Here is a 13,288-nt window from a genome sequence, read left to right as displayed (position 1 = left end):
AAGCATTGCTTGGTATCTGGTCGACCTAAATTGGTATTATTTAATTGTGTAGTTAAATTTAACAGCTGACAGCTATTCAACCTAAATCATTTGTGAGACAGTCTAACAAAAGGATGGCCAAAACCAGTGAAATATCAACTGATTTGATAACTAAGAACAAGTTCTTGACATATTTTATTACCATTTCTAAACTACAGCGAATAAACTATACTAATGTGAGAAACGTTGAAGGTGTCTGAATACATTTTGATTTGACTATATACATATACAGTATATAGTTCTCATTTAGTAAGTACATGCATGGGAGGACGAGTCGTGTTCATATACGAGGGAGGGAGGGAGGGGTGTGGTGGGTTGGTGAGGGGGAACGAGGGACGCTCGAGGGGATCTCTGATAGATAAGGCACGGATTGTGAGCAGCTCAGCTGGTCAGATCTGCTCTCTGAGCTCTGAGCTGGCATTAGCCAATCCACTCTGTTCTGCCGTGATGGATGGATGCTCTTAGAACGGACAAGGACCGGGGAGAGGCAGAGTGAGAGAGCATCACACAGAGAGATGGTGGGAGGGTCATTAAAGAGAAGGAGGGAGCCATATAAATCGAAAGGGGTTAGAAAGAAATTAATGATGGAGGGAGAGACAGAGTGAGAGATTCATGAGGAACAGAAGGCAGTGATGGGAAAGTCTCTCATCTGTAAATGAGATTGTCCCTGATGGCCATTTTCTCCCCCAGTTCGCTCATTCTTCTTTCCCTCACAAACCTCAATGCTCCACTGGACGCAGGTCTCAATACCGGGGCTCCGCGAGTGCTGACAGTGAAAAACAGAGAGACAGGAGGGAGTCGGGCCTCGGGAGACTCTTTCGTATTTTCCCCTCTCTCACATAGTCACTTCACACCACTTGGCCCTGAAACCTTAAAAAACCCGAGAGGGCACATTATTCAACAAAAAAGTTTAAGGGAAAGAGAGTTGAAAGCGCAAAAATACATCAGAGCTATAAAATACTGAAGAAAGTTTGTTTAGGATTCACATAGGAAACAGATATTTTCAAAAATTCACTGTTGTCCATATCAGCGCTGTATCAGACTGCTCATCCGGGCAACTGAAACCAGCACTTTCATGTTCACACCGTGGACTTGCTCAGACGCAACTGGCAGCATCTTGCATCTCAGTTATTGACTGCAGTGAAAATGACCTCAGAAGATTTAATATTACTGTAATATTGTGCGCTAATTGTTTTGCTCATTAGTGACCCTGGACCACAAAACCAGTCTTATGGGTAAATTTTTTTTGAAAATACATAATCTTTCCATTGATGTATGGTTTGTTAGGATAGGACAATATTTGGCCGAGATACAACTATTTGAAAATCTGGAATCTGAGGGTACAGAAAAATCAAAAATCTCCTTTAAAGTTGTCCATTTCTATTGGCGATAGTGCTGCATCCATTCACAAAAATAAATGTTTTATATATTTAAGGTGGGAAATTTACAAAATATCTTCATGGAACATGATCTTTACTTAATATCCTAATGATTTTTGGCATAAAAGGAAAATCTATAATTTTGACCCATACAATGTTTTGTTGGCTATTGCCACAAATATACCCGTGCAACATAAGACTTGTTTTGTGATCCAGGGTCACATTGTACTTTTAGGATGACAGCTTTCAGGATAGTAACCTATACTGGTGAAATTCTACAATAATAGCCTATATTATATAAAAAAAGAAAATATATATAATAATTTTAACTCATCATTTTCATCTATATTTAGTTATTTATTTGCAGGTTAATTCTCAAACACGTCAATACTTGATACGTTTTGTCTGGAAAGAATCTTATGGTATATGTATATGGAGATATGAAAAAACCTTATTAAATAGTACATAACGTACACATTTGCAAAAAAAGAAATAATAATAAATTCAGGGTGGTACAGCATGACCATGATTTTTGTACATAATATTATTTGAAATACCTTGCAGTATGCACATACTATATGAATATAATAATTCAGTAACATGGTCTATATCAAATGTACCATCTGATACCTTGACTGCACCATAATACCTTTTTTTGTAAGGGTACTGGCTCACCCTATCCATTATCTCTTCAATCATATTTTTTCCCCATTGACATAGCTTTACAATTTTTACTGTCTGTCCTGATGGTATTAAACAGCGTCGAAGCCCTCCTGCTTTTCTGCAGTGAGTGGCGGTTTGGATTGGTTTATTCCACTCAGAATGGATGACACCCATTTCAGTGGGATTTGCTTTAAATAACAGGCTAAAGGAAAAAGCTTTTTGGCTTTAGCATGGGATACATCGGATAGGCATGCACTTCAGTCTGATCTGAGCAGTGTCAGTGAGAGCTGTCAGATTTAAATTAAAATATGTTGAGGTGTTGCCACACCAGAAGCCAGTGCTATTGTGTTCAAAAAAGACACACACACACCCCTAACATTATAACCCCAAACCCTACACTGTAAAAAGTTGCTGCCTTAGAATTTTAAGTATAATAAACTTGGATATTTAAATAATTTCAACTTAAATTACATTAAACTGAAAACGAGTCGAATCTTATAACTAATTGGTTAACTTATTTTGATGAGTTAAAGCAACGAAAAACATATATTGTCATAAATTATTGACCATATAATTTTTTACTGTGTCCTAGTGGATTGGGTTGCGTTGGCATAAGGTAAAGCAATGCCTTCAGTATTCAGGTTACAACTCTGAACGAAAAGAATAAGCTATTAAATGTGCATCAGTTTTGTGGGCGGCTTTAAGTGCTTTTGTGGCTCAAGCAAATGGAACCAAAATGTTGCTTTTCAATTGTACAGATTCTCAGTCAGCTCACAACAATCTCTATCGATAAACCCGTTTTGTCTTTTCAGTGGCTCGTATGAGCTTTCAAACCTATTGTGAGGATTGAAATCTCAAGAGGTGGAGAGTCTATAAACTGCGTGTGTCTAGGCTTTTACGCACACCTGATGACAAATGCGGTTTTGATGAAAATACATGGTGAAAATCATCTGACACATGCATTTGTCACCAGAGTACAGACCTTGAGCCATTCAAGCTGTATTAAAATGTGCTTCAATACATAACAATTCAGGGGCGTCATGCACTTTTATGAAGAGGCACGAAAACCAGACACATTTAACAAACGGTCTCAATATATTAAGTGTCTTTAACTACTATGTAACGTTTAAACTAATCACTTCATACACATACACTTATTGTGTACATTAATGTTTTTACATTGTACTTTTTATTTTAAAAATACCTGCATATAATTACATCTATAATTACAATTTTGACCCTTAAACCTTAACACAACCATAAACCTAGTCATACCACCAAACCTGTCTCTAACCTTACCCGTATCCCTCCTCAATAGCAGCAAAAGTGTTTTGCAATACAACATGAAAACAGCAAGTACATTGTATCTAAAAATCTTTTTTTTATGTAAGTACATAGTAGATAAAGACATCTAATATAAAGTGTGACCTAGGGTCTATATACACTCACCTAAAGGATTATTAGGATGACCTGTTCAATTTCTCATTAATGTAATTATCTAATCAACCAATCACATGGCAGTTGCTTCAATGCATTTAGGGGTTTGGTCCTGGTCTTTCAAGGAGATTTCCTGAACTCCAAACTGAATGTCAGAATGGGAAAGAAAGGTGATTTAAGCAAATTTGAGCGTGGCATGGTTGTTGGTGCCAGACGGGCCGGTCTGAGTATTTCACAATCTGCTCAGTTACTGGGATTTTCACGCACAACCATTTCTAGGGTTTACAAAGAATGGTGTGAAAAGGGAAAAACATCCAGTATGCGGCAGTCCTGTGGGCGAAAATGCCTTGTTGGTGCTAGAGGTCAGAGGAGAATGGGCCGACTGATTCAAGCTGATAGAAGAGCAACTTTGACTGAAATAACCACTCGTTACAACCGAGGTATGCAGCAAAGCATTTGTGAAGCCACAACACGCACAACCTTGAGGCGGATGGGCTACAACAGCAGAAGACCCCACCGGGTACCACTCATCTCCACTACAAATAGGAAAAAGAGGCTACAATTTGCACGAGCTCACCAAAATTGGACAGTTGAAGACTGGAAAAATGTTGCCTGGTCTGATGAGTCTCGATTTCTGTTGAGACATTCAGATGGTAGAGTCACAATTTGGCGTAAACAGAATGAGAACATGGATCCATCATGCCTTGTTACCACTGTGCAGGCTGGTGGTGGTGGTGTAATGGTGTGGGGGATGTTTTCTTGGCACACTTTAGGCCCCTTAGTGCCAATTGGGCATCGTTTAAATGCCACGGCCTACCTGAGCATTGTTTCTGACCATGTCCATCCCTTTATGACCACCATGTACCCATCCTCTGATGGCTACTTCCAGCAGGATAATGCACCATGTCACAAAGCTCGAATCATTTCAAATTGGTTTCTTGAACATGACAATGAGTTCACTGTACTAAAATGGCCCCCACAGTCACCAGATCTCAACCCAATAGAGCATCTTTGGGATGTGGTGGAACGGGAGCTTCGTGCCCTGGATGTGCATCCCACAAATCTCCATCAACTGCAAGATGCTATCCTATCAATATGGGCCAACATTTCTAAAGAATGCTTTCAGCACCTTGTTGAATCAATGCCACGTAGAATTAAGGCAGTTCTGAAGGCGAAAGGGGGTCAAACACAGTATTAGTATGGTGTTCCTAATAATACTTTAGGTGAGTGTAAATATATATATATATATACACAGGTGGAGAGTCTATAAACTGTTTGTGTTTGTGTGTGCAAGTTTACACCTCTTTGTGTGTCTGCGTTTGTAATGGTTATGATTAATCCGAATGATGGATAGCTTAATTGTCTGTGTGATTAACTACGTTGGTTTGCTCACTGCAGTCGAGTGAGAGCATCTTTGTGCATTGTAAGGTGTTTAAAGCATTAAGTCTGATTTATTAAAGCAATAAGCCACTCAAGGCCATGCGTTACACTGATTATACTACAGCTAAGAGACGATAGAAATAAAGCTGACAAAACCCATTTCCATACCGGCGTGATGAAACCGATCTTCAACCAGATGGAACTGGATTAATTGTTTGAATGTTCCGATCCCAATTTGGCTTTTGACCTGTGATGCCGCCTGAATCATAATCATACAGTGTTTGGCCAGAGGAGAACTGTCCCACTGGCTGAGCCTGGTTTCCGTGCCACTGTCGCCTCTAGGTTGCTTACTTGGGGACACGACTTAATATTCAACAATATTACTGATATGACACCATTGTATGAAAACTGTAAATCCAAAGAATTTTTCTCTGTGCCGAGTAACTTGGGAGTTTGGTTTGAGTGTGTGTGTGTGTCCTGATGTGTATAAAAGCCAGTGTGTGTAAAAGAGAGAATAAGTACGAGGGGTTAGACGGCCGTGCTCCTGAGGGAACACAGCAATACGGTGTTACACTCCAGAGCCCCACAGACAAATTAATTCACTTATTGACACCGCTGACACATCTCAGTGACTTTGTAAAATTAACAATTGATCACACTCACTTGCTCTTTCTCTCCTTTTTTCTTTTCCCGTCTCCGTTCCCCCTTTCTCCTTCGGCCGATCTCTTTGCACGCCTGGCACGTTTAGTCATTATTATAATTACGCGGCAGCCTGCAGGAGTCTGGGCATTAGCGATAGAGGGGTGTGAGATAATCGGGACAGTGGCCGGCCTCAGCACGCCTTTGCAGGGATGAGGACAAGGAGAAAGACCCCGGCTCCGACAGCGGCGGACCAATCTCATTGATTGTCCAAATCCACTTCCAAACAGGACGTAGTGTCAAGGGTCACCAAACACAGGGACAATAAAAAAGAGCAGTGCATTTATCACAGAGAGAAAGAGAAAGAGAAAGAGAAAGAGGACAAAAGTAGAATATGGTGACAGACTGTTTGGTTTTACTGCTGCACACTTTCTGACTTTTGTTTCCTTCATGTGGTTAATCATTTTTTTAAATCTATGAATGGGCAAAAAGTTATATTTTAGATATGCTGTCAGTAGACTTTGCACTAATCCACAGATCCATGAATGGTTTTGTGTTTCTACAGATTTTTGGCCAGTCAAGTCTTCATTCTGTATTGATATTCGGCTATTGTGATTCTCAGTGTCCCCTTAAAGTTTTTCTTTTATTTGCTCAGTGGTTACGTGGTTCCCAGTTCTGACTCATGTTTCTCCTAAAATTTCATACAAAACAATTTTTTAGACTTATAATAGAAGTTTAGAGCTTTATAAAATTTAAACGAATTTGAGAATAAATATTCAAGTTATGTAGAGATCTCTTTTAAAAGGGTCTTTTTTAGGAGAGAAACTGGAGGAGGACTTAGTTATAGTTATTCTAGTGAACTATTTTGCTGTCAAACATGTCTAACAATTAAGATAGTTGAGAGATCTCACTCTCACTAATTTTTTGCCCCTATGGTCAAGGTGAAGTCTAATTTCGGATCCAATGTACAAAATTTCAGACACTGTAAAGTTACTTTTCAAAGATGATTTTTACTTGTGTGCTGAACTGATGGTAAGGCCTTTTAGAGTCGGACAGATGGCTGAGAGATGTTGGTGCACAATGCTGTCAGGTGGTAAATGGTGCGATTGTAAAAATATTTTTTTTCTTGTGTGTGTAATATGCTTGAGAGGAGCATAGTAATGTAGCAGATTGTACTGCTTTGGGGCAAAACATTTATTAGCCTGTAAGTGCTGTAGTAGTCACGCTATACCTTCATAAAGCACACATGAACCTGTCTAGATTTATCATTCAACACACACAGTGAAATCTAATGGAGGACTTCATTCTCCTGTTCATAATTAATAATTGTTTTAACACAGACCTTATAAAAGGTATTTTTAGAAATGAATGAAGACATTATTTATAGTCTTTTGTGATTCGTTGTTCCTTTTGAGGACCTATACAAAATGAATAATTGAAATGAATAACTCTAGAAGAACACCCTGGAGATAACTTGGAGAATAACAAAAACAAAACAATATCAACATTGAATAATACTAGAAACAGGAACTCAGGACTTAAATAGGAGCAAACAAGGGTAACTGATGACAAACAGCTGAACAGAATCACTAATCTAGGAAACCTAACCTAGGCAACTACTCAGAACTAATTAACATCCTTGAAAACTTATGGAACTCAGGCAGGATCAAAACAGGGCAAAAACAGCCTCTGAACGCGACACTGATGACATTTTTCAGTAATTTTTGCCACAAAAAGTAACCAAAAGCAAATTAAACAATTTGTTTAAAATTAATATATGGGCTGAATACAAAAGCTGCAGCTTGTGAATGAACAAATGAAGCAGTGAAGCATCTCTTTTAGTTAAAATGAGGTCATCATGCTGATCTTCATTGAGCTACTGTAGTACATCAGAGCAAAGCTAATTGGACAGTTAAGAGCGTCTGGGCTGTCTCAAGACACTGCCGTGAGAAGCAGCACCTCGCTAAATGAGCTGTGAGCTCTGAACTTCAGCTTAGTACTAACTCCACATCTAATTCAGAGGGTTTAAATGTGATGTGTTGAAATCTTATGAGGAGTGATTTTTTAAAGTTATAAGGCAAGAGTCTACGCACACACACACAAAGTCCTGGAAGGAAAGACTCTGGTTACAGATATTTCTTTTTGCTGGGTCTGTGAGGAAATGGAAGAGAGGGGGAAAAAAACTGTCTGGCGGAGTCATTGGATCTTGGGGACTGTGAATCCAGTCTGAGCAACAGGCTGTGGATGGGACTTAAGTGCAATGAAGATCAATTCTTCTGTAACTTTAAACTCAGTACCCTTATCATCATATTACCCTTGGGCTTGAAGCAAAAAAAAAAAAAAAAACGTAGAGCTGACTGTAGAGATTTGCTTAGATAGATTTTTCTACCTGAAGCACACCTGCTTACAAATACTGTTTTGGGGAAGACACATGGTGAAATTTGTGAAAATGTTGTCTTTTCCTTCTGTTACTTGTGGTCATTCAGAAATTATGGCAGTAAGAAAGTCTTCAGTGATAAAAAGCCACAATTAATCCTATACAGGGTTAAGGGTAAATCCAAACCAGAGGCTAAACAGGGAAACAGATTTGAAAAGACTCACACAATACATCCACTAAGGACACCACCAGACAAAGACCATGAGAAACACTGGTGTATACAGTATATACACAAGGGGAGACTGGCAAACAAGACACACCTGGGAACAATCAGGACTAATCAATGACAAAACTACACAGGACTACAAAACATGATGTCAAAACAGGAAATTACATACAGTAAAAGTCCACATATGACCAGGGGAACACAAGACAGGAGTCATAACACTTACATCACTTACACATACATTTGTCACCAGGCATGAGCTAATCAAGTTGCGTTAATACATTTTTAAATACATAAAAAATCATGCATGTTTTAGGCCTGAGAGACATGGTAAAAAAAACACTTAAACAAATTAGTATTTCCACAAAAGTAAAACTCAATCTAGTCGCAAAACAGTGTTCATTTAGTGTGCAGGCAGACCCAAGTTCAAATTCTGAACTCTTATACAATTTACAATTAGCAAAATACTATCAAAATACTACATACAACAATTTTCCAGCATCCCTCCTTTACCCCAACTCCTCACGCTTAACTGTTTTCTATCCCAACCAGGGATGGGGGAAGTACTCTTGGTTCTGGCCAAATTACGAGCTCGGAGCCCTCTCTTTGGAAAGCACGCCAAATATGCATACTTTTTACTATATCCGATTATGTAAGGGTCAACTTGTGAAATATTTTTTTTTGGAAGTTGCATTCAAAATCTGATTGGGCAACTTGCATGGTTATGATGTTTCTTCTAGATGTACGTGCGCTTTAGTGTAAAAGGGTAAATGTGTCAATGTGTTAAAGGTATATGGTAAAAGTAAATGTATGTAGTCTTGTCGTCTTGTAGATTAAACTTAGAAGGGACATCTCTCACTGCTCCACTGCTACACACACACACACACACACACACACACACACACACACACACACACACACACACACACACACACACACACACACACACACACACACACACACACACACACACACCAACTTGTAAATACATATTGAAATGAGATGCTTTATAGTGCAGGGTGGTGAAATTGCCTGTTTATCTCCAGTAATATCGGCTGAGTGAGAGCTGATGTACTCATCTGCAAGCACACTGATACGGCATGGTCAGCAGCGCGGAAGCTCCCTGTGTCCATTCGGATTGGCTGTCGGAGCTTTACTGCGAGCTTCCCCGCAGTTGCTTGTGCACATAAACGCACGCACTGATATTGCCTGGAGACGTGGGAATGCAGCAGGCTGGAAATGTTTCAGTAAAAAGCCAGATAAATGCACCGGTGGCCTCTGCCTCCCACCGCATTTCAATATTGTGCATTTTCCCAGAAATCCGAGATGCTTTTAAGAACTTCTGTTGGCCCTCTCGCCGTTTGGGCTCATTTTCGGCGGGGCCTCTCGTCGGAAAGATAGAGTTGTTTTGCAGGGATTCATTTTTCAGCTCTGTTTGAGTCCCGGAGCATGAAATGGTGTATTTAGGATCAAGTCTGTTGTTGCGAATGGCTTGCGTGTGTGTGTGTGTGTGTGTGTTTGTGAAAGAGAGAGAGCAAAAATGAGTGAGAGAGTGACAGGGCATGAGGAAGTTGACAGAACCAAAGGAAGTTGATGACTTTTTAAAGACATATAGTATCTCCAGGTCCAACTTACACATGTACAGTATTACCCTGTGGCATAAAATAAGACAATGTAGTGGAAGGACTAGCATAATCTTAATCCGCTTACATATGTACGTTGTTCCTTTGGGTACAGGAAAATGTTACATTTGGGTGAAGCTGAAAAATTCAAAATAAGATTGTAATACTAGATTATAATGTTTGTTTAAAGTAGGGCAAAAAGTCAATTAGTTAAAGCCAAAGGGTGTCATACTTTATTCTATAAAGCTTAAAGAAATAGTTCACTCAAAAAAGAAAAATCTGTCTTAATTTGCTTATTCTCATGTCTTTCTAAAGCCTTATGACATTATTTCATCTGCACACGAAGAGAGGTCATTTATTAAATATTCACTATAAAGAAATGTGCGCTTTATACACCTGTCCAGTAGGCTGCAGAAATTGTAGAAAATTGTATTTGCTTTTTCTAGTGTTTTAAAGGCTTTTGGCAAATTAATGTATAGGTGTATTTTTGCTACCTACTGTAATGGAGAATAAAGCTGGCAGAGCACAGTAGAACAAAGTCTTTCACCAAAAATCATTGAAGCAATTTGAAAATTATCAATCAGCCACATACAATTTTGTTTGCTGACTCTCTTGAGTTACAAAGTATTGCCATTGCATTGAGTTTACAAAGAATATAGGTTTGGAAGGATATGAGGGAAAGGGAATGATGATGTTCACCCCTAAATTTGGGGTGTATCCATCTTTTTGTCCGTATATATATATATATATATATAGTGTCATATAGTGTTAAGGCCCTTTCACACTGGATGCGTAACGAAAAAGCGAATAGTTCGTGTGCGAATAGTTTGCGCCAAAACCCATCACATGAGCCACGCAAACACGGTCTCTATCTCTATCTTTGACGATTAGCTTTCTATCCCAAATGTAGTTTAGCCTGCTAGCCTACACAGCACAGGACTATACAACAACTAAAACTATCAGACAACATACTCACAGTCTTGATAACCGAGTTGTTTGGCAATGCTACGCCACACAATCATTGTCCTTGTAGTATATGATTGGCTGAAGTCTTTTCTGTCGCCGCAAAAAAAAAACGACATCGAAACGAAAAAAAAAAGGCCGTTTTTTCGCCGCAGCACATTCGCGTTCGGTGTGAAAGCACTCATTACACAAACAGCTGATCAAAAAATAAAACCATCGCGCGAATTATTTGTGCGTAAAAATCGCGTCCAGTGTGAAAGGGCCTTTATACTGTTATCTACTTTGCTATAGACCTTAAAGTGTGGTCACAATTACCACTGCATGGTGAATTGATTAAGAGTTTTGCATGAGGGTGAAAGATGTCACAGCATGTTCAAGTTGGTCACATGAATTCTCCATGCTGACCAACAGAAATAGGGTTGGTTTGAAAGTGACTTTGGTGCGAGCTGTGCTTCATACGTCACTACAATATTGAGACAACAGACCATGTTGCTAATGTGCCCCTTTAGTCAGGGTGCCAATTGTTCAGCTGACAAAATATCTTTCTAAATGCCTTTTAGAAGACAAAAACTCCATAAAACAAAAAAAAGTTGGGGTTTAAAAATTACTTATGATCTAGACCTTTATACAGTGCATGGAATTGTAAAGGCCATATCCCTCACAGCCTCTTTTCCATCCCTGTAAAATTTCATATGCCGTCCAAGGTCTATTGATCAAACAGCTAGTACAACATATCTCAAAAACTATAAGATGTGTTAGAAAATTAGATGCTGAATGGCATCATCATTTACACACCCTCATGTCGTTCTAAAACTGTATGACTATCTGTCTTCCGTAAAAGGAGAAATTTTGAGATATCTCTTAGTGTTGTTGTTGTTGATTTTTGTCCATACAATGGAAGTCAGTGGTCACCAAAACTGTTTAGTTACCAACATTCTTTAAAATATCAGAAGAGAGAAAGTAATACAGGTTTGGAACAACACAAGGGTGGTAAATGACAGAATTATAATTTGTGTGTGAACTATCTCTTTAAAAAGTACAAATCATTGAACAGGCTGTTTTTTCAGTCTAGTTTTCATTAGCATACAATTAAATATGCTATCTAGCATAACTAATGTCTTTAGAAAAGTCAGCCAGTTTAACATCCCAAATAGTTTTTTTTTTTTTTTTTGCAATTTGCTTGTCAAATTAGTAATAGGTAAACAAGCAGTTATCAACAAACCAATAGCAATGTCAAGAAGTCTAAAAGGGTTTAATTATCATCAGCCAGCCAGGCATGTAAATATTGGAGTCCATTTCATTTTCGTGCACCCTATTTTTGAGAGACTCGGAAACTCAATTCACAATTCACTGGTAAATTTAAAAGACTCCGTCTAGCAGGTATGTACAGTCGGGAAACAGGAAAATGGGCCAAGTATTCCACCTTGGGATGTGTGCCGCAACGTGCCACCTCACCTGCATGTGTGTTTATACTTAATGCTGAAATCCGGGCTGGAGATGCGGACATTAAATGCAGGGCACAGTTCTTTTTCTTAGTCAGGGGTGTTTTTGAGCCTCTGCATGTCAATGAAGCGTGGTTGTGCGCGTATGAGTGTGTGCATGGCTTTGTGTTTGTCATTAAGGTTAAGCCAAATGCAAATCAAAGCAATCTCCTGACAGACCTTCCTACGCAGACCGCCCCACTTCACTTAATGATCACCTCGGTCTGTTCTGGTGAAGAGTCCTTCAGTTAATACACTAATAAATACCACACACACACTTTCGCCCGTGTGCAAAATACAGGTGCATTTGCATGAGTTTAGGGCAATTAGAGTTGTTGTGCAGAAGAATGGTGTGTAGATAACAGGATGATTTACTATGTCATGACTGTGGACGGCAGTTTATGTATGTGTGTAAAGGTGCGTAGTCAGCTTTTGTGTGTATCCTAATGCACTCTGTTATGGGTTTCGCTAATGAATGTATCAGAATACAAAGCTGTTAGTAATGCTGTTGTGTGTCTGTCTGTGTAAAGAGAATGGACAATGTGCTGTTGCCTGTGGCTTAGTATGTCTAATCATCAGTCTCACACACACACACACACACACACACACACACACACACACACACACACACACACACACACACACACACACACACACACACACACACACACACACACACACACACACACACACACACACACACACACACACACACACACACACACACACACACACACACACACACACACACACACACGCTGGATGAGGTCTCCTTTCATGGGTTCATTTTCATTCAAAGCAATTCTCAGTGTATCCACAAGGGGACAGAGTGACCTCATTTAGATCTATGGGGGGAAATCTCTAGAAAACAATTACATGTCAAATGCAAGTATTAATAATAATAGTAATAAACATATTTTTTGACAACTAAGCACACACACACACACACGCACGCACGCGCACCCACACAAACACATATATGCTTGCTAATAGGAGCTGGGAGAAGTGTGTAATTGTTATTTGAACAGTGTTCATTTTTTAATTCTCTTCGGACTATCAAGGTAAAAGAGTCAAACAGGACT

The sequence above is a fragment of the Scardinius erythrophthalmus genome (genome assembly GCF_964197995.2).
Source record: "Scardinius erythrophthalmus genome assembly, chromosome: 25".
Classification (NCBI taxonomy): Eukaryota; Metazoa; Chordata; class Actinopteri; order Cypriniformes; family Leuciscidae; genus Scardinius; species Scardinius erythrophthalmus.
This window is presented reverse-complemented; position numbering follows the sequence as displayed.